Below are 21,114 nucleotides of genomic sequence, written 5' to 3'. Positions count from 1 at the left end.
TGTTAAACAGATATAGAGAAGATGCAGTTATACGTTTGAGTAAAGAAATTAACAGGTCATAGGGTAGATTTTCAAAGGCCTAAACGTCAATGAGAAATAGGAATCCAACTGCCATTTGTGCCTTTGAAAATGTACCTCCCTTGCCATTTTCTCTTTAAACAAATCTGTGTCCTGAAATTGTGACTGATTCCTCCACCAGTTAAGCTGCAATGAACTGTGAGTAATTACACTGACTTTAAAGAAGTTACTCTAAATTTTCACCATCAGAAATGGTGAAACTAGGTGAGACCAGCATCTACGTTTATGTATTAGTTTTTGCTGTAACATCAGGTTCTTTGACTTGTTTCATCCAGTTTCTTCCATTCCATCAGTATGAATTTTTTCTCCTGTAACATTAAGAACAGTAAAGTCTGTTACAAGATTGAGAATGATATACTTTTTGCACAATGTTGCATAGCTTAGCATTAAAAAACTAGTTTTCTCCTCTTTCGTTACAAAAGATTTTACAGAACCACAGGATATGGTCAAAAGATGCTTCTGGTTGTCCACTCTTAACAAATCAAAAATACCTTTAAAAAACCCCATATATTGTCCTAGATTTTTGATGAAACAAAACTATACAAATTTACATATTACATATATAGAGACCTATATAATGCTTCAGACTTTTCCTTATTTTACGCATTTCCTCCCAGATCACATTTCCAAATAAGAATCTTACCTATATTGGAGTAGTGTAGAAATCATAGTGTGTTTCATATACAGCTGAGACAAATCTTTTGTGCGTGTAATTCTCCAATTTTTATTCTTTATTGAGTTATTTGAATCAGGCCCTCTAATATAGAATTTTTGTAACTGGTAATGTTGATAATAAAGCAGATAGCACGACCAGCATTTCTCTGAATTCACTACTCGTCTGAAATAGAAAAATATCATTATTTGGAGATTCCTTGTCATTAGTTTTGAATCTATTTGCCCATATCTAGTCTGGTCCCTAAAAGTATTAAAGTGACCTCTGGAACTATGCACTTGTGAATTGCTGCAATTCTACAACATTTAGAACTACACAACTTTTTAAATAAGGGATACACCTGTTGGGTAAAACCCTGAACCCATTGAAGTCAATGGTAAAATTCCTATTGACTGCAATGGAGCCAGGATTACACCCAGTGTAAGTAGATTAATTTGGCAGTTTCTTGTAGGTCTCATGGAAGCAGTGAGTCTTCTAGAAAGATTTAAAACTTGATCCAAAGTTCCATAGGTTTGGAGGCGGTCCTAAATGAGTTAAGGGTATAAAAGAGAGCTCAAAGAGTACTGTAGGAGAAGCAGAGTATCAAAGCATAACTGATGAAGGGAATGGGGAGGAGTACCAGTAGGGAATCAAAACAGGTAAGCAGAGAAAGAAAGCATTAACAACACTCACTGGTCTACAAAATATACCAGGCATGACAGAATTATACCTGAACACATTCTTTTAGATTTATGTTTAAGGTGATCTATATAATAAGAATCCAGAGAATGTCACTCTGTCTGTGTGTCATTCTGAAGCCTAGAATGTCTGTGGAGTCAGTGTGAAGTTATGAAAACACCTTCAAGCCTAGTCGACAGCTCTTTTTGTTCAGAATATTACCATGTTTGATCATCACTGGGTTTCACAGGGTATTACCATCCAAATTTGAGGTACTCAGTCATTTTGACTTTACAGATTACACCTGTATGTGGTGTACAACTACACAAGGCTTGTATCTATGCCATACCAAGAGTCCTAGACCATTGTGATGTCAGAAGTAACTCAACCAATCATCACTTACTTTACAGCTAATTTCCATGCAACAGTTCTGTTGGTTGTATGAGGGAGACTGCACCGATAGTGGATTACTTGGCCCAACTGCTACAACAGGGGTGGGCAAACTTTTTGGCCCAAGGGCCCGGGGTGCGAAACTGTATGGAGGACTGGGTAAGGAAGGCTGTGCCCCCCAAACAGCCTGGGCCCCGCCCCCTATTCACCCCTTCCCACTTCCCGCCCCCTGACTGTCCCACTCAGAACCCCTGACCCACACAAAACCCCCTGCTCCTTGTCACCTGACTGCCCCCTCCTGGGACCCCTGCCCCCCTGGTACCTCACCCCCATCCAACCCCCCGGGCTCCCTGTCCCCTGACTGCCCCTACCCCATCCACATCCCCACCCCCTGACAGGCCACCCAGGACTCCCACACCCTATCCAACTCCCCCGTTCCCTGACCCCTGACTGCCCCAGAACTTCCCCCCCATCCAACCGCCCCCTGCTCCCTGTCCCCTGACTGCCCCCCAGTACCCCCCACCCCTAACTGCCCCCTGCTCCCTGTCCCCGACTTCCCCCCGGAGCCCCCTAACAATCCCTCCCTCACCGCCCCCTTACCATGCCACTCAGAGCAGCAGGAGCTGCATGGGAGGGGGAACAGCGAGCCTCCCAGGCCAGGAGCTCAGGGGCCGGGCAGGATGGTCCCACGGGCCGGACGTGGCCCGCAGGCCATAGTTTGCCCACCTCTGTGTTACAGCCATGTGCCCAACTGCCACCTCCACAAATCTCCCAAGACAACTCCCCAACATAAACAAACACAACCAGCCACACAACACAACTAGCATATACAATAACCCCAAACACACATAACCACTCATGGCAGTACACACCGCTCATTCGCAAACTGCACAAATCCATACAACTCTCCCAGTGCAACACAACCACAGACAAAACAACCAGCACACACAATAACAGAAGGTGCAGTGTGGCTCCTCTACTGTATCGTAACAGCACACAACACCCCCCAGACACATACCCAAACACAGCCGCCCACATAACACCACCAGCATACACAATAGTTCCAAGCTCCCAGAGCCCCTTATTGCTGCAAGACATGCCCCATTGCCACCCGCACAAATCAACACAAGTCTCCCAGCACAACCCCCCAGATGCAAGTCAACACAACAGAGCAACACAACCAGCACAATAACCCTGGACATCACTCTGAAACCTAGAATGTTGGTTAAATCCGTTGGTGAAGCAATAGAAACCACTACCTAGCATGACTGAGAGCTCTTTTTGTTTAGAATATGACCAGGGTCAATCGTGACTAGCATTTGCAGTCTATTGTGATCTCTTCCCCCTTCAACTTCAACATGACTTTACAAATTACACCCATGCGACTGCGAGTATTTTATATCTCACTGCAAGAACATGAATCATTTCCAGTATTCTTTGGCTTCATTTGCATTGTGAATATCAATGGAGGATTTTCCAGAGAAAAGCTTGCAGGACTGGGCCTTATTAGTAGAATTATAATTAACAATGCCCTGATTAAAGTCATTACTTTTATCGTACTTACAGTAAATCTAAAGTAAGAATTTGGCTTTGGTCCTGCAGCATATGCACAGTTAAAAAATCCTGTAAATTATTTATTGCAGCTGGCCTGAGATGTTATGTAGGCAGCAAATATGCATCATACTGAAATTAATCCCTTCAGTCCCACTAGCATAATAATATCTAATGGCCAAATTTCACCGTGATACAAAGAAAATCTCATGAATATAGTGATTTTCATATGTTGGAGGGGATCAAAGCCTAGCACAGTGTAGTTACAGTAATTCCTTTGTTGATATGGTGATTAAGATACTATGAAAGAGTGTGTGTGTGGGGGGGGGGGGGGGATAAGGAGAATTTAAGATAAATAATATTCATTGTGAACCCCAGGCAGCATAAAAAGAGGAATTATGTATGTACACACCACACAATCATAAAATCATAAAAATGTAGGGCTGGAAGGGACCTTGAGAAATCATCAAGTCCAGCCCTCTGTGCTGTGGCAGGACCAAGTAAACATGGACCATCTCTGACAGATGTTTGTCCAACTTGTTTTTAAGTGCTTCCAATGATGGGGACTCCATGACCTCCCTTGGAAACATATACTAGAGCTTAACCACCCTTACAATTTGAAAGTTTTTCCTGATACCTACCTTAAATCTGCCTTGCTGGAGATTGAGCGTACTTCTTATCCTACCTTCAGTGGACATGGAGAAAACAATTGATCACCATCCTCTTTATAAAAAGAAAAGGAGTACAAGTGGCACCTTAGAGACTAACCAATTTATTTGAGCATAAGCTTTCGTGAGCTACAGCTCACTTCATCAGATACATTCAGTGTAGCTCACGAAAGCTTATGCTCAAATAAATTGGTTAGTCTCTAAGGTGCCGCTAGTACTCCTTTTCTTTTTGTGAATACAGACTAACATGGCTGCTACTCTGAAACCTGTCAACCTCTTTATAATAGCCCATAACATATTGGAAGACTGTTATCAGGTCGCCCTTCAGTCTTCTTTTCTCAAGTCTAAACATACCCAGTTTTTTTAACCGTTCCTCATAGATCTGGTTTTCTGAACCTTTTATAATTTTTGTTGCTCTCTGCTGGACTCTCTCCAATTTGTCCACAGACTTCCTAAATTGTGGTGCCCAAATTTGGATACAGTACTCCAGCTGGGGCCTTAACAGTGCCAAGTAGAGCAGGGCAGTTACCTCCCATGTCTTACGTACAATACTGTTGTTAATACACCCCAGAATCATATAAATTCAGCAAAGATGCATGACATTGATGACTCATATTCAGTTCGTGGTCCACTATAACCCCCAGATCCTTTTCAGCAGCACTACCACTTAGACAGTTATTCCCCATTTTGTAGTTGTGCATTTGATTTTTCCTTCCTAAGTGAAGTACTTTGCACTTGTCTTTATTGAATTTCATCTTGTTGATGTCTGACAAGTTCTCCAATTTAGCAAGGTCATTTTGAATTTTAAACCTGTTCTCCACAGTGCTTGCAACCCCTCCCAGCTTGGTGTCATCTGAAAATTTTATACGCATACTTTCTACTCCATTATCCAAGTCATTAATGAAAATATGGACTAATATGAAACCCAAGACTGACCCCTGCTGGACACTAGATATTCCCCCCAATTTGATAGAAAAACGTTGATAGCAACTTTTTGAATATGGTCTTTCAACCAGTTGTGCACCCACCTCCAGGAGTTCTCAAAGATAATTGCTAATGGCTCTGAGATTGCTTCAGCTAGTTTCTTAAGTACCCTAGAATGAATTTCATCAGGCTCTGCTAACTTGAATACATCTAACTTATCTAAATATTCTTTAACCTGTTCTTTCCCTATTTTGGCTTGCATTTCTTCCCCCAATTGTCAATATTAATTGTGTTGAGTATCTGGTAATCATTAAGCTTTTTAATGAAGATTGATGCAAAATATGCATTAAGCACCTTAGTATTCTGAAGCAAAATATGCTTCAAGCACCTCAGTCATCAGTTAGTAGGTCTCCTTCCCCACTAAGAGGAGGACTTACACTTTCCTTCATCTTTCTCTTGTTCCTAATGTATTTAAAGAACCTCTTTTTATTGCCTTTTATGTCTCCTGCTGTGGTAACTCATTCTGTGCTTTAGCCTTTCTGATTTTGTCCCTACATACCTATGCTGTTCTTTTATACTATTCCTTAGCAATTAGACCCTGTTCCACTTTTGTGGAATTCCTTTTTGATTTTCAGGAGAGACATCCTAGATGCCAAATTTAGGCTGCTAGGAAAGAGACTGAAATCCAGGACCTCTACGGTGGCATTCTCAGAAATGCTTCCAGTTCCACACGCAGGGCCAGGTAGACAGGAAGAGCTTCAGAGTCTCAATGCGTGGATGAGACAATGGTGTAGAGAGAAGGGGGTTAGATTTCTTAGGAACTGGGGAAACTTTTGGGATAGGGGGAGCCTATACTGGAAGGATGGGCTCCACCTAAACCAAAGTGGATCCAGGGTGCTCGCACTTAACATTAAAAAGGTTGAAGAGCAGTTTTTAAACTAAGAGATGGGAGAAAGCTGATTGCTGCAGAGGCGCATGTGGATCAAACAGAGACTTCTCTTAGAGGAGAGTCTATTGATAGAGATTCTCTAGGTTTTAGTCAGGAGGAGAGGATGGAAGAGGATAAAGTATGGCCAGATCAGACGAGAAACATTCACATAAAGAATCTGACACATCAGAAAAGGGCAGATGAATAAGCAGTGACAAGTTTTTAAAGTGTTTGTACACAAATGCTAGAAGTCTAAATAATAAGATGGGTGAACTAGAGTACCTTGTTTTAAAGGAGGATATCGATATAATAGGCATCACAGAAACCTGGTGCAGTGAGGACAATCAATGGGACACAATCATTCTGGGGTACAAGATATATTGGAAGGACAGAACAGGCCATGCGGGGGAGGAGGGAGTGGCTCTGTATGTGAAAGAAAATATAGAATCAAATGAAATAAAAATCTTAAATGAATCCACATGTTCCATAGAATCTCTATGGATAGTAATTCCATGCTCTAATAAGAATATAACAGTAGGGATCTATTATCAACCACCTGACCAGGACAGTGATAGTGACAATGAAATGCTCAGGGAGATTAGAGAGGCTATCAAAATAAGAAACTCAATAATAGTGAGGGATTTCAATTATCCCCATATTGACTGGGTACATGTCACCTCAGGACAAAATGCAGAGACAAAATTTTCTCTATACTTTAAATGACTGCTTCTTGAATGAGCAGCTGGTACAGGAACCCACAAAGGGAGAGGCAACTCTCGATCTAGTCCTGAGTGGAGCGCAGGATCTGGTCCAAGAGGTAACTATAACAGGACCGCTTGGAAATAGTGACCATAATATAATAACATTTAACATTCCTGTGGTGGGAAGAACACTTCAACAGCCCAACACTGTTGCGTATAATTTCAGAAAGGGGAACTATGCAAAAATGAGGATGTTAGTTAAACAGAAATTAAAAGGTACAGTGACTAGAGTGAAATCCCTGCAAGCTGCATGGACACTTTTCAAAGACACCATAATAGAGGCTCAACTTAAATGTATACCCCAAATTAAAAAACACAGTAAAAGAACTAAAAAAGAGCCACCGTGGCTTAACAACCATGTAAAAGAAGCTGTGAGAGATAAAAAGGCATCTTTTAAAAAGTGGAAGTCAAGTCCTAGTGAGGTAAATAGAAAGGCGCATAAACACTACCAAATTAAATGTACAAATTTAATAAGAAAAGCCAAAAAGGACTTTGAAAGAACAGCTAGCCAAAAACTCAAAAGGTAATAACAAAATGTTTTTAACTACATCAGAAGCAGGAAGCCTGCTAAACAACCAGTGGGGCCCCTGGACGATCGAGATACAAAAGGAGCACTTAAAGACGATAAAGTCATTACAGAGAAACTAAATGAATTATTTGCATCAGTCTTCACGGCAATATTAGGTGTTAAATATTAGGGAGATTCCCAAACCTGAGCTATCTTTTGCAGGTGACAAATCTGAGGAATTGAAGTGCAGCTATAGGAGGTTTTGGAATTAATTGAGAAACTTAACAGTAACAAGTCACTGGGACTAGATGGCATTCACCCAAATGTGAAATTGCGGAAGTATTAACTATGGTTAGTAACCTGTCCTTTAAATCAGCTACTGTACCCAATGACTGGAAGATAGCTAATTTAACACCAATATTTAAGAAGGGCTCTAGAGGTGATCCTGGCAATTACAGACCAGTAAATCTAATGTCAGTACTGGGCAAATTAGTTGAAATAATAGTAAAGAATAAAATTGTCAGACACATGGAAGAACATAAATTGATGCGCAAAAGTCAGCATGGCTTCTGTAAAGGGAGATCATGACTTACTAATCTATTAAAGTTCTTTGAGGGGGTCAACAAACATGTTGGCAAGGGAGATCCAGTGAACATAGTGTACTTAGATTTCTAGAAAACCTTTGACAAGGTCCATCACCAAAGGCTCTTACGTAAATTAAGTTGTCATGAGATATGAGGGAAGATCCTTTCATGGATTGAGAACTGGTTAAAAGACAGGGAACAAAGGGTAGGAATAAATGGTAAATTTTCAGAATGGAGAGGGGTAACTAGTGGTGTTCCCCAAGGGTCAGTCCTAGGAACAACCCTATTCGACTTATGCATAAATGATGTAGAGAAAGGGGTAAACAGTGAGGTGGCAAAGTTTGCAGATGATACTAAACTGCTCAAGATAGTTAAGACCAAAGCAGACTGTGAAGAACTTCAAAAAGATCTCACAAAACTAAGTGATTAGGCAACAAAATGGCAAATGACATATAATGTGGATAAATGTATAGTAATGCACACTGGAAAAAATAACCCCAACTATACATACAATATGATGGGGGCTAATTTAGCTACAAATAATCAGGAGAAAGATCTTGGAGTCATCGTGGATAGTTCTCTGAAAACGTCCTCGCAGTGTGCAGCGGCAGTCAAAATGGCAACCGGGATGTTAGGAATCATTAAAAAAGGGATAGAGAATAAGATGGAGAATATCTTATTGCCCTTATATAAATCTTTGGTACGCCCACATCTTGAATATTGCTTACAGATGTTGTCCCCTCATCTCAAAAAATATATACTCGCATTAGAAAAAGTTCAGAAAAGGGCAACTAAAATGATTAGGGTTTTGGAACGGGTCCCGTATGAGGAGAGATTCAAAGGGCTAGGACTTTTCCGCTTGTAAAAGAGGAAACTAAGGGGGGATATAATAGAGGTATATAAAACCATGAGTGGTGTGGAGAAAATGAATAAGGAAAAGTTATTTACTTGTTCCCATAATATAAGAACTAGGGGCCACCAAATGAAATTAATGGGTAGCAGGTTTAAAACAAATAAAAGGAAGTTCTTCTTCACTCACCGCACAGTCAACCTGTGGAACTCCTTCCCTGAGGAGGTTGTGAAGACTAGGACTATAACAGGGTTTAAAAGAGAACTGGATAAATTCATGGAGGTTAAGTCCATTAATGGCTATTAGCCAGGATGGGTAAGGAATGGTGTTCCTAGCCTCTGTTTGTCAGAGTGTGGAGATGGATGGCAAGAGAGAGATCACTAGATCATTACCTATTGGTTTCACTCCCACTGGGGCACCTGGCATTGGCCACTGTCGGTAGACAGGATACTGGGCTGGATGGACCTTTGGTCTGACTCAGTATGGCCTTTCTTATGTTCTTATGTTCTTAAAGAGCTCCTGATGGAGTCATATTGGAACCTTACTATTCTTCCTATCTTTCCTTTGCACCAGAATAGTTTGCAATTGTGCCTTTAATATTGTCTTCTTGAGGAACTGCCAGCTCTCCCAAACTACTTTTCCCTTAGATTTTCTTCCCATGGCAACTTATCTATCAGTTGTCTGAGTTTGTTAAAGTCTGCTTTTTTTTGAAGTTCATTATCCTTATTATACTACTTTCACTCCTTCCTTTCCTTTGGCCTGGTCTACACTGCGGGGGAGGGATCGATCTAAGATACACAACTTCAGCTACGAGAATAGCGTAGCTGAAGTCGATCTATCTTAGATCGACTTAGAATCACTTACTTCGCATCCTCACAGCGCGGGATCGACGGCCGCCGCTCCCCCATCGACTCCGCTTCCGCCTCTCTCGCCCGCCCTCTCAATCCGGTGTGTAGTCATGGCCTTAGAATCATGAAATCTATCATTTCATGATCACTGTCATCCAAACTGCTTTTCACCTTCAGATTTGCTACCAATTCCTCCCTGTTGGTCAGAATTAAGTCTGAAATGGCTGTCACGCTGCTTACTTCCTCCATTTTCTGGAACAAATTTGTCCCCAGTATATTCCAAGAACTTTTTAGAGATTTTGTGTTTTGCACTGGAGGGGCGGGAGGGAGGGATCGATCTAAGATACGCAACTTCAGCTATGAGAATAGCGTAGCTGAAGTCGACGTATCTTAGATCGACTTAGAATCACTTACTTTGCATCCTCACACCGGAGGATTGATGGCCGCCGCTCCCCCGTCGACTCTGCTTCCGCCTCTCGCCCTGGTGGAGTTCTGGAGTCGACAGCAGAGCGATCGGGGATTGATTTATTGTGTCTACACTAGATGCGATAAATCGATCCCTGATAGATCGATCACTACCCGCTGATCCAGTGGGTAGTGTAGATGTGGCCTTAGAATCATGAAATCTATCATTTCATGATCACTGTCATCCAAACTGCCTTTCACCTTCAGATTTGCTACCAATTCCTCCCTGTTGATCAGAATTAAGTCTGAAATGGCTGTCACTCTGCTTACTTCTTCCATTTTCTGGAACAAATTTGTCCCCAGTATATTCCAAGAACTTTTTAGAGATTTTGTGTTTTGCCGTATTACTTTCCCAACAGATCTCTGGGTAGTTAAAATCCCCCATTATTACCCGATCCTGTGTTTTGGATACTTCTTGTTATTTGTTTTAGAAATGCCTCCTTCACGTCCTCTTCTGGATTTGGTGGTCTATAATAGACCCCCACCATTACATCAGCCCTATTTTTTACTTTTTACCCACAGACTCTCAACTGGCCACCTCCCATCTCCTTCTGGACCTCAGAACAAGTGTGTATATCCTTTATGTATAATGCAACGCCTCCTCCCTTTTTTTCCTGTCTGTTCTTCCTGAAGAAGTAATACCCTTCCATACCAATATTCCAGACATGAGACTTATTCCACCAAGTTTCTGCGATGCCAATTAAATCATAATTTAGCTTAAGTACTAATAGTTCCAGTTCTTCCTGTTTATTCCCCTTACTCTTTGCATTTGTATACAGACATCTAAAATGTTGATCAGATTCCCCCATTGATTTCCTTCTTGTTGCTACTTTGACCTGTTGTAATTTTCCATGTCTCCCTCAACATCTAACCCTTTGTTAAGGTTAATTAGGTTTATCTTTATGTAGGATAAAGAAATTGTTATCTCAAATATCACAAATATTACAAAAATAACAAAGTATGTTTGTTATTAACCTTACTGCTTCTTCTGACCATATGTATGTTATCTTTCTCATTTACAGTTTTTTTATTTCATATGCACAATTGATATTATAAAAAGAATGGTTTTATTAAGTAAAACTATAGACTATGATAGAAGACAACAGACAATTGAATTCAACATATGAGAACTGAAGAGACAAGCAGAGGGGGAAAATATGCATGAAATGCATGATGTGAAATATTTCTAAGCTGTCCACAAAATTTGGTTGAAGGGCAATGAGTTTCTCTTCAAATGTAATGTAAAATGGCTGGTAGCTCACTATGTAATTTTGCCATAGAAAATATCTGACCAAAATTAGGTAGAGATAAAAATCATGGGAAGCACTTCGGTGATTTGAAGAAAGGAGGTCTGTTTAGTCTCAAGCTTACTGAATATTTTCTCAGTTGGACAATCCAGGGAAGCTAGCAAAAACTTAACCCAGTATGACCCACAACTGGCTGGCTTTGGCTCTACCGAGATAAGTTCTTAACATTCTAAAATGAAAAGCTAAGATAATCAGATAAGGCTTCAGTTAACAGGTTTTGCGCCTACGAACCTTACAATGGAAATATATTTAGATGGATATTGTCTTGGGAATGGCAGAAAACATCAGACAAGAAAATGGAAATCAAGTAAAACCAGATGTCAGACTCCATAAAGGATATATTGAGATTTGTTGTACCTGGAATATCTGCCTAGAAATTGAGAGCTGTGGAACTATCAAGATCATAGCAGAAGAGAAGAGAATGCCCCCCACCTGCCACTCCCTCATTACAAAACCAACAACAGAAGCAAGAGCATACTGTTATTTTTGTTCCAGGGAAATGCTGACAGACCTGACAGCAATATTTCCTGAAACACACCAGTAAGATTTATCTTATGGCGGCCAGCACATCCCTTGACCCACTCCACTTCCTGCAGTCCCCATTGGCCTGGAACAGCGAACCGCGGCCAGTGGAAGCTGCGATCAGCCGAACCTGCAGACGCTGCAGGTAAACAATCTGCCCCGGCCCACCAGCAGATTTCCCTGACGGGCCACGTGCCAAAGGTTGCCGATCCCTGATCTAATTGCATTAGTAAGGACTAAGGCCTGAACGCTCAAAAGGAGTTAGGCATTGTGTCACAACACCTAACTTTTAGGCTACCAGAAAATTAAAGGAACTACGATTCACAAAACCCTAGTTAGGTGCGTAGATTACATATACAATGAATGGGAAGAGTGAGGTGCCTCAGAATGGGATTCATAAAAGCCTGAATGCTAGGCAGGGAACCACCTAAGCAAGCCAATAGGGGTGCCAACCAGAGGGATGTACTAAGCCCAACCCCTCTCATGGAGGAGGCACCTAAGTCCAGGCTGCCAGGATGTTCTTCTCTGCTTAGCAGTCCACAGCCAGAACCCTCTTTGGAATTAGGTGCCTATGCCATTTTGCTGGAAGCAAGGAAGAGGAAATAGTAGGCTAAAAGTTATAAAGTTGGGCACCACCACTTCCTCCTCCTCTGCCCAGGTTTGAATGGGACCCATCCAGTAGGTGGCCTCCAAGCAGATCAGGCCCTGCACACAACTTAGGCTCCTGAATGCCTATCTTCTCCCATTTGTGAAGTGCTCTGGGGCTTAGGTGAGAGGTAGGCTCCGGGACACCTAGAGAAATGCAGCAGTGCACAGCAGGAACATAAGCTCCTAGGGAAATTTTACCCTAATAATGGAGGCACTGGGTCAGTTTAGGCACCTACAGGAGTTAGGCAGGAGTTTGTGCATCACAGTGAGCTGAAACTGGGACTTAGGTGCCTAACTTGTTATTTCAATTGGAACACAACAAATGAAGAGTGTCAGTGCAAGAAAGACATTCTTTTATCTGCCTTACATTAACCCTCTTTATATTCTGAGTTTTAAAGGAGTAATAAGCCTGCACCATCCAAAGTACTATCTATTTAACTGTAAAGTATGTAGACATTGAAACTATGCCACAATATGCTGAGTAATGCACCTTTCAAAAGAGGCTCTATTGATATGGCTTATAGCTTAGGCCTTTGTAAATGCTTTCTTCATTGCATCTCAAGACAAACAAAGGATAAAACATTTTACTCCTATAAAAATCCAATTTATAAATCACACATTGCTAATAAATAGTAGGCTGCTTGGTACTGCTCCAATAGACATGACAGCTCTAATTCTGTCTTAACTGGCAACTTGACTATTTTTCCTGCCAGGACGAATACTCAAGTGGTACACAACTTTCATGGGGGCTTCTATGCAACCTCCCACCTGGCCTCCGGTGGAAAACAGATGGGTTGAGATATATGAGCATCCCTACTTAGCAACCCCTAGTTCATGGAACTTTCCCTGCGGGATGCTGGTAATTTATGCAAGTTTGAGCAACCTGAAGGCTATTCTAACTTGCATCCAGGATCTGGCCTAATTCAAATTAATCCCAGGATCAAGAGAACAAAGGTGGTTAAAAACATTTTAAATCCTTCACCTGAGCTGCACTGGGCCCATCAGAGATTAACCTAAGGAACCCTTTCACTGTATATAAAAGTAGGTTTTGTTTCTAGGGAGATTTTTGGTCAACCTAAACCCCACTAGATTATATGGATGCATCTTGCTATCTGGAAAAAAAAAGTTTGTTTGTTTTTTTAAAAAAGCCAGACTGCAATACTGTAGGCAAATATCCTCAGTAATCATAATCAAAGGGTGGTCTTTCTCTACTACAGAATAATCATTGATTGGAACATATCTCCTTACCACAGTGTTCATAACCTAAATCCTACTAATTATTGTATACATTTCAAATGAACTGGTAAAGAGAATGTATATTCAACCAAAGTTCCCTTCAAAATATTGAAAAAGTACATCCTGAATGGAATTTGGAAGTACTTAAGGATTTTTAATCTCATAACAAACAATATCTACATCTCTCTTAAATTCTCTCCATACACACACACATTTATTAAATATATCAGTTGTATGCAGGATGCATATATCTACCTGAATTCTATTACAGATTTTTTAATTTCATGCTTTCTCTGATTTTAGATTAATTATATATTTTTGTGTCAATTGATATCTAATGTAGACATTGGATAATATTACATGTACTCTCCAAATATAAGTTTGGTGCTTGGGCCACAAAAATCCAAGTTAAATAGTGTTTGCAGACTAATGAGTTAATATTAGAGAATGAAAAAGTATTTTAAAAACATCCCATTCCTTTGATGACAGCGCTCTTAGGTAACTCATGGTACAGCGGTCTGCTGGCTACAGAGATAAGACATGGATGAATGCAGAATTTCTTTTAACATGAAGGTACATTCTTAATCTCTGAATTTCATGAGTGTCAGATTAATATTTTAAAAAGTTTTGCTAGTGTATTGAAGAATTTCTGTAGAGAAGCAAATTGCTCCTTCTGTGGAGCCTCCAGCAAACTCATTTTGATTAAGAATACATTTATAAACACTGAAAACCAAAATTCAAATTTCTATTTTACTGCAGCGTCACTTTGTGAATTCAATTGCAGATATATAAAACTGACAATTCTAAAGGTAAAAACCACCTGCCCTAAATCCCATCAGCCTCAGAAAGGAACTTGTAGTATCTCTGAAACATGCAGTGTGCCATAATGCATTATTGCGAAGGCTGTGTAAATTAGCTGCTTATGATTATTAAATGTATGCTATATTTATAGCACAGTAAAGAGCTTGTTTAGTAGGCTGTTTTGATTTTATATTGTAATTTAGATATTTGATCATTTAAAACTATCCATCTTAAACATCAGTGCTCAATATAGGGCCAGAATTTCAAGCGAAAGATCTAAATTCGTACACATAAAATTGTACACTCAAATTCTTGAATGAATTCCCAAACTTGAAACGCCATCCCTACCAGCATTTGTGCTTGCGAATCAGGTAGTTGAATATTAGCTGTGAAACCTGTACATACAGTAGCCTGGACCTGTACAAGAGCTTTCTGCAGTAAAGCTACAGTAAAACCTGTATATGAGTACCACTTGTAGACAAGCTTCTGCCCTAAGCGATTGACTCAGAGAATCTTCAAATATACTAAATTCAATCCTGCCCCCCCTGTATTAGAAACAATCATTTTTAAGCAACAGATTTTTGTTATTTCCTGGAGCAGTCATTTAAATCAGGTTTAAATGAGCAGCCATTTAAATCAGAACAATTTGAATGTTCATATCCCAGTTTTGACATGTGGTTTTGAACACAAGGTTACAGAGGCTGGATTGAGATCCCAGTGAACAACAGGTTACATTCCTCTCTATCAAAAATAGGCAATGTTCCTCTCTGTCAGATCATAATTTCAGCTACATGCTGCACATGCACATCTTTTTTTTTAAATCCACTATTATGCCAGTTGAGCAAACAAAGATGCAAGTTTTAATAGTTAACTGCTCTGCTCACAACTTCACACACTGGTGATTAGATTTGAACCTTAAAACCCGGCAAAGTATTCGTTTCCATTCACAGCTTAATAAACACTGGGTGACATTATCTAGGATTCTGAACATAAAAGGAATAAGACTCCAGTTCAGCAAGATGCTTAAACACATGCTTAATTTTAAGCAAGCTGACGTCAATGGGATTATTTGTGTGCTTAAAGTTAGGCACAAGCTTAAGTACCTGGCTGAACTAGGGCCAAAGTCAGCAATTAAAGAAAGTAGCTATGTTGAAATTTATTGTCCATGGACCTAATCATGAGAGGTTGGGCTTGGAAGCAAAGCAATGAAGGGAGTTTCTCTTTAGACAAAAGATGTTCGTGATATGAAAACAAACATATAAAAATAATAGGAAGTAGCCTACATTAATTCTAGAGGGATCTGAATATATTTTTGGAAAAGAGGGCAATATTACTGAAAATACATTTTAAGGTTACAATTAAGATGTGCTTGGTTTGTAATGAGTGGATTTACCGTGGGGGATGGTGCCAGAACATGTGGTCTTATCCTCAGTTTATACTCTATAGTCTCAGACACTTGTTTCTCTGCATTAACCAGGCACTAATTCATTTATGCTCATCACTAGGTGTTTCCTGTCTTGAGGAAAAATTGCTTTAATCTGACTATGGTATGAACATCAGAGGGTTAGTGCATTTTTTTTTCTATGCCAAGGTCACATTTTGCAGATAAACAACATTTCACTGTATGTGCAAACTGAAGTGTGTATTCTGTGTATTTTTATGGAAACACACTGCAAGCCAAGTTTAGCAAGCCAGAATCAGTAATGTTGTATATTTCGGCTTTCACAAATCAAATGTTTTTCATGTTATCTCTCCACTAGTAGACTACAAAATGTTTGAACATTGTGTTCAAAAAGCCTATAGGATTTTGCAGTGTCTGTGCTGTCACATAAAACACTCGTTATCTCATGTCCATCCCATCTCTGTTGTCAAGCCAGCCTCTACAAGACTACTTGTCTACTTCTCCCTTAAGTGTCATTACACTTTCTTGTGAATCCCCACTATGTCCAGACCATCCCTACCCTAAACTGATCCATAAGGCTATCACCCTCTCCTCCTTTGAATCTCCCCTCAAAACTCAATTCTGCTGTGACACCATAAGAAATCATCCAGTCCCTAATGGTGAGAATGAAGGGTAATTGGAGAAATTGATATTTACCAAATCAAGAGTTCCATTGAAATCAATGGGGCTACTTATGAGCTTAAAATTACACACCCACTTAAGTACTTTCATGAACTGGGGCTTGTGTGCATAAATAAAAATTGTACATATATATGTATCTGACTATCTCATCTTTCCCTTCCTCCATATGTTGCTTATTTTCCTAGAGCAGAGGTTCTCAAACTGTGATCCACAGACCACCAGTGGTCTACGAGCTCCATTCAGGTGATCCTCTAAGGTGTGCACCTGGGCAGCTGCACACAAGATAATGAAGGGCCATCCACCTAATTAGTGAAGCCGCGCAGACATGACTTCACTAATTAGGTGCCGGGACCCTGGAGAAGATGCACATGTAAGGTGAGGTGGGGAGAATAGGAGGTAGGTGGGAGGGGGTAGTGGGGTGAGAAGAGGGGGTGTGGCAAATTTGGGACGTGCAGGGCTGCAGCAGACAGAGAAAGAGGCATCTTTCCCCAGCTCTAGGGCTGTGGGTCCTTGGGAGAGACCTCCCTCCTTCCCAGCCCCAGCTCGGGGGCTGCCATGGTGAGGGAGAAAGGGAGAGCCCCCCCCTTCCCATCCCCAGCTTGGAGGCTGCTACGGCGGGGGAGAGAGGGCACATCCGTTGCATTAGAAAGATAAGACTACTGATATTAAAATATGAGTTGTGTGCTTTTATTTGTAGAACAAAAAAATAATAATTATTATTATTTTATATGGTGCTTTTATTCAAAGCACTTTACAATAGTTAGCTAACGGTACACACAACATTTGGAAAGATCATTAAGTGGTCCGCCGAGACCCTCAGATATTTTCAAGTGGGCCACGAAAAAAAAGTTTGAGAACCACTGTCCAAGAGTATTAGTGCATGGACCATATCTATTTTTGTGTTTGCAATGAAGCCCCACTTCTAACCAGGGACTCTAATATAGCTATTTATTATTTAACTATAAAAATCTACAGGATCCAGTTCAGGGCATTTGACAGCACACAAAAAGGCTATTCAACATTTTACAGGAATCCACCTGAAACTGTAAGTGAAAATGAATTTAATTTGGTAGGACAATTACTACATTTGTCAAGGTTATCAAGGCTCCCCGTCTTCATTTTGCAAGACTGTCCTGGGATCGTTCATGACTACAGATAGAGGACCTTGCTTTTGTACTTCATCCCAGTTATGAATGCTATACCATACACTTGAGCTATTAAGGCCTCACTTTTATTTACGTAAGCTGGACTGACATCTAGGTGAACTGTCCTAGGACAAGACAGGGACAGAACTGTCAGTTACATTCAGTCCCTACTTCCTCTTTGTTCATGGGCAATGTAAGCTGAGTCAGCCTGCTCCTGCTTGCCTACCTATCAGGCAGGGAGAGGTAGCAAAATTGGCAGCAGGTGCTTTTGCTCCACTCATGATCTAGCAATACAAGTAGCACACTTTGCAAAGAATAAGGGGCTCCTTAAACCCCTTTATTCCCTGCAAAGATGTGCAGCCTTCCTCCCGACTGAGCCCAGAGTATTTATATACTTTAAAGACTTTTACTGGCACTTTCCCAAGAAAACTTCGGTCGCACCTAGAGTAAGGGATGTCAGATGAATAAAATAAGATGAGATGATACATATGTTAAAAATAAACGTATTTGTTGTAAACAATATGTTGTACAGAGAGCAATTCTGAGGAAGAGATGTCACAAATGAGTTTGCTTTCAAAATGGAGATAATGACACTGACCTCCTTTATAAAGCGCTTTGAGAGCCATGGATGAAACATTATATAAGACCTGGGTATTATGTAAGGTTCAGAACTGAACTCTCCCTTCCATGAAAGGTTTTCTCCCGGTGACTTTTTTCTGTTGCTTCCATGGTTACATTAAATAGACAATCAACAACATACAGTTCACTGAGTTCCAATATACCGACAGTTTGTCTAAGCATGAAAGCTACATGTTTAAATAGATTGTTCTATCAATTAAGAAGTCTAGTGCTTCAAAGGCATAGAATAGTGGTTTAGAGTGAATAAAAAAGAAAAAACAGGTTAATATATGGCTAGGAATGCCAGCTGCTGTGTTTTGCAGTCATAGAAAATTTGATTGGTACATCTCACCTTTTTATTCTTCTCATCGATTCTCAGCTCAATCAATGTTGCTTTCTTCTCTAAACTTAGCACAAGCATATTAATATTGTAAGGAAATGGCAACATAGAGTAGTTTTAGAACATCAGGATGCTAAAGGAAAATAACAGAAACACTGTATTGTCTTGCATAACTCCTAACAAATTGATACATTGCTATTCTGTTTTTTAATACTCAACCACTCATAGTGAAGTTATAAAATAATATTTCCTGTAAAACCTTTAAGGATTCCATGGATAATTTAGGAACACAGAACAAAAGAATTCAGTATTACACCAAAAGGACAGAAATTGCTTTCCTAACCTTTTAACTTTCTTTTTTAATAAAAATCAATTAGCAAGCTTGAAAATCTAAAATTATTCTGTGGAAGTGTCAGAACCTCCACTAAGGTCAAGATCAGGATTTGGACACAGGACCTTCAGCACCACAGTACAGATATCTACCATTGGGAGCTAAAGGAGTACATCAATTAGCCAGCCATGGAAGCAGGCTATTATCCTCCTGTGCAGACAACCATTAGAAGGAGGCCCCAACAGCTAGTCTGCCAACAGGTTAGAAAAGGACAGAAAGGTAGAATATTAGTAGCTAAATCCTTGAATAAATGTCATACAGCAACACATTCTATACAACGGTCATATGCCTCAAATGCAGGGAGGACACAGTGGCACAGGCTAGCAATGAGAGTATGTATCCAGAGAGACCACTGGGGCTTGCACAGCCCGTACGGAAGCCTACACTGACACATCTTCACTGTTATTTTGAGTGACCTCTCTAGATTAAAACAGGCACAGGTATACTTACTCAAGTAGCAAACCACATCTTCGACTGCATTATAGACATAGTCTTAGATCACTTTACCAATAAGTAACTGATAACATAATTTGCATCACCTATAAATATGGGCTGGTTCACTAATTCCTAGCCAAAAATATAACCATCAACCAGCCATCAGTTGTCTCTTTTCTTTAGGGACACCTTTATGGGAACTAATAAAGAGTTCAAACAGAACAAAACAAAGCAGCAAAACAAAGGCAGCAACTGTCTCCACTGCCCTACAAGCCTGTGGGCAAAGCACCAGCTCATACCCATCTGTTTTTCCCCTGCTGCCTCCCACAGAGCCTTTTGCATTTCCCCAGCTCCCTCTAGTAGGTCAGAGTTAATTAGCTGCTGCATTAACCCTGTAGGATCTTGGCTAGGGAGTGCCCTTGTACTTTGTCATAATAGCCCATGTTAGGTCTTCCTTGTGTACCTGATATACCCAACTGGGAATCAGGACATTTCTGGGTTATTACTTAAAGGTTAATCCTTACTTATACTTAAAGATAACAATTGATTTCTTATACCCTCACTCGTGAAATTAAGGTACTATTTGATGTGGGTCCACTGAAGTCAAATCTGAATTGATGTGTATGTGTATCATATTTCTTACTTTACGAGTTGACCATTTTAAGTCATTTATACCATTCCGTATGCTATAAAAATCCATTTTGTGAAAAATTTCTAAAATTAAATTTCCAAGGCAGAAAATGTCAAAATTTGTAAAGTACTGCCCTGGGGCTTCTAGAATCATTACCAATCCAAACTTGGCTCCCCAATCTTATTATCATTTGAAAACAAATACAGAGTCATTAAATTTTCATACATTTCACCCACTGCCCACCCTATGTCTGCTTCTGGCTTCTTTACCTCACCAGCTTTGAAGGCTGCTTTTGATTTCTGCTTCGGAACATCAAGATTTTCAAGCCTTTTCATAGTATACTCCCTGATCAGAGAATAGCTCCTGTTGAAATGTATATCTTTAGCCAGTTGGATTTTTACTTTATCAGTCTGAAAACTGACAGAGCCATTCAATAAAAGCTGCAGCTGCCACCATATCAAATGAAGAAGAATGAACAAAGGGTGCCTATTTACAATTTTTCTTGCCAATGAGCACAGTATAGAGATGATCCAAGCTATTCATCGTTGCATTTGACAGCACCTAGACAATGCATTCACAGAATTGTGAACAATTAAAATATATGAGACCCATGTACTGTTATTTCAGGAATGCTGTATATTCACGATGTAAACCTACCACTCCCTTCAAATCTGAAACATATATACAACATTGAAAGTTGTGGGTTTCTGGACACCTTTCTAATTTTGAGTTCATTTGGGTCACCCTTACTCACGTTGAGTAGTTTCTTCCTTCTTATGTGGTTCTGTTGGGCTAAATGGAACTACTCACAAACAGCTGGATTTAAAAGCCCTTACTCAAGGCCTCTTACTCCCCAACTCAGCCCTGCTGTGTTTGCAAGTCTGGACATGGTGGGAAGAGCAGGAGCTATTCATCCAGTACTCCTCATTCTGAGCAAGTGAGAAAAGAGTGGGGGGAGCCTGGGCTCCATTCTTCTACCCCTTTCAGCTACAGTATTTGTCCAGGCACACAGGGAAGAATAAGCTGCTACACAAAAAAGAATGGAACATTCTCTACACTGCATTTTGAGTGT

At 40.3% G+C, this 21,114-nt stretch overlaps 1 long non-coding RNA gene across 1 annotated transcript; it reads right to left on the bottom strand.

The window, feature by feature from the left end:
- Window positions 1–733: 733 nt before the first annotated feature.
- Window positions 734–20,403, bottom strand: LOC142070915 (uncharacterized). Its single transcript, XR_012666835.1, has 3 exons — window positions 20,317–20,403; window positions 18,598–18,718; window positions 734–916 (listed from the first exon to the last, which is right to left on the bottom strand). It is a non-coding gene; the product is annotated as an uncharacterized LOC142070915 (long non-coding RNA).
- Between the last annotated feature and the right edge of the window lie 711 nt (window positions 20,404–21,114).

Source organism: Caretta caretta, chromosome 1, assembly GCF_965140235.1.
Source record: "Caretta caretta isolate rCarCar2 chromosome 1, rCarCar1.hap1, whole genome shotgun sequence".
NCBI lineage: Eukaryota > Metazoa > Chordata > Testudines > Cheloniidae > Caretta > Caretta caretta.
Note: the sequence above shows the minus strand (reverse complement) of the source record. Positions and strands in the feature narration are given on the sequence as shown.